Genomic DNA, 1,852 nt, shown 5'->3' with positions numbered 1-1,852 from the left:
ATAATTAACAACAGTTTATCATATATTTTTAAATAGCTGGAAGAGAGAATTTTGAATGTTTGCAACCCAAATAAATAAGGGCCAGGTGTGGTGGTTCATTACTATAATCCCAGCGCTTTGGGATGCTAAGGCAGAAGGATAGTGTGAGGCCGGGAATCTGAGACCTGCCTGGACTGATAGTGAGACCTCATTTCCACAAAAATTTGAAAAATTACCCAGGCATGACGGTGCATGTCCATAGGTCCAGCTACTTGGGAGGCTGAGGTGGGAGGATCACTTGAGCCCAGGAGTCTGAGGCTGCAGTGAGTTATGATCATCCCATTGCTCTTCAGCTTGGGTAACAGACGGAGACCCTGTCTCTAAAAACAAAAACAAAAACAAAGAAATGATAAATGTTTGAGGCAGTAAATATACTATAATAATTACCCTGATTTGATCATTACATGTTGTACACATGTATGAAAATATCACAATGTGGCCGGGCGCGGTGGCTCAAGCCTGTAATCCCAGCACTTTGGGAGGCCGAGACGGGCGGATCACGAGGTCAGGAGATCGAGACCATCCTGGCGAACACGGTGAAACCCCGTCTCTACCAAAAAATACAAAAAAAACTAGCTGGGCGAGTTGACGGCGCCTGTAGTCTCAGCTACTCGGGAGGCTGAGGCAGGAGAATGGCGTAAACCCGGGAGGCGGAGCTTGCAGTGAGCCGAGATCGCGCCACTGCACTCCAGCCTGGGCGACAGGGCGAGACTCTGTCTCAAAATAAAAATAAAATAAACTAGAGACACAGGGCTGCCCCAGTGGTTGTTCAGATTGTAGTCTCTCAGAGGGGGACTTGAGAAAGGACAAGAATTGGGCTGAAATAAAGCTCAGGAGCCATTTGCCAAGCTCTGTGACCTCACTCACAAATTGCAACAGCCTGGAGGAAGTGGCAACTTTTTTCTAATTGGTGCGCTTAAGTCTTTTTGCAATTTGTCAGCCCCAAAGTGTTTTTTTTTTTAAATGTATACAAAATTTCATATGTGCTAATGATGGCCCTAGGACACAATTCATTTGGCACTTAGCATAGGAAGAGAGTCAAAAAGTGAAAACCTAATAACCGAGAAATGATCCTGCTGGAGCACGATTAATTGGGGGTTCAGAGCGTGGAACTAGTAGTGGAAGAAAAAGGAAAGCATATTAGGGGGATTTCCTAGATGTATTACTGTTTTTTGTTTTGTTTTGAGAGGGAGTCTGGCTCTTTCACCTAGGTTGGAGTATTGCACAATCTCAGCTCACGCAATCTCTGCCTCCCAGGTTCAAGCAATTCTGCCTCCTGAGTAGCAGAGATGGCAGGCGTGCGCCATCACGCCAGGCTAATTTTTGTATTTTTAGTAGGGACGGGGTTTCACCATGTTAGCCAGGCTGGTCTCAAACTCCTGACCTCAAGTGATCCGCCTGCCTGAGCCAACCAAAGTCCTGGGATTACAGGCGTGAGCCATCACACCCAGCCTGTGTTACCGTTTTAAACGAACATTTCAAAGTGTAAGCATTGTCACTGAAGCCGATCTGTGGGGTCTGAAGGTTATACAGTTCTGGTGGTCCCTCTATAAGAAAAAAATAGATACATGTAATTATGAATGCAAGCTTGCCAGGGCCCTGACAGCAACTTGGAATGGGCCAGTGCAAGTAAAGGACCTGAAACTTAATTCGCTTCACGGTAAATCTGTCCCCTGGTTAGAAAGTCCGGTTCTTTTTTGTTGTTGTTGTTGAGACGAAGTCTCGCTCTGTCGCCCAGGCTGGAGTGCAGTGGCCCGATCTCAGCTCACTGCAAGCTCCGCCTCCCGGGTTCACGCCATTCTCCTGCCTCAGC

At 46.8% G+C, this 1,852-nt stretch overlaps 1 long non-coding RNA gene across 1 annotated transcript in view; it reads right to left on the bottom strand.

Moving 5' to 3' along the window:
• Positions 1-1,852, bottom strand: part of LOC105505065 — a 71,098-nt gene that overhangs the window by 47,173 nt on the left and 22,073 nt on the right. Inside the window, exon 2 of the long non-coding RNA XR_001000693.1 lies at positions 216-359. This is a non-coding gene — a long non-coding RNA (uncharacterized LOC105505065). The remainder of the gene's footprint in view (positions 1-215; positions 360-1,852) is intronic.

The sequence above is a fragment of the Colobus angolensis genome, unplaced genomic scaffold (assembly GCF_000951035.1).
Source record: "Colobus angolensis palliatus isolate OR3802 unplaced genomic scaffold, Cang.pa_1.0 Scaffold98, whole genome shotgun sequence".
NCBI lineage: Eukaryota > Metazoa > Chordata > Mammalia > Primates > Cercopithecidae > Colobus > Colobus angolensis.
This window is presented reverse-complemented; position numbering and strand designations above follow the sequence as displayed.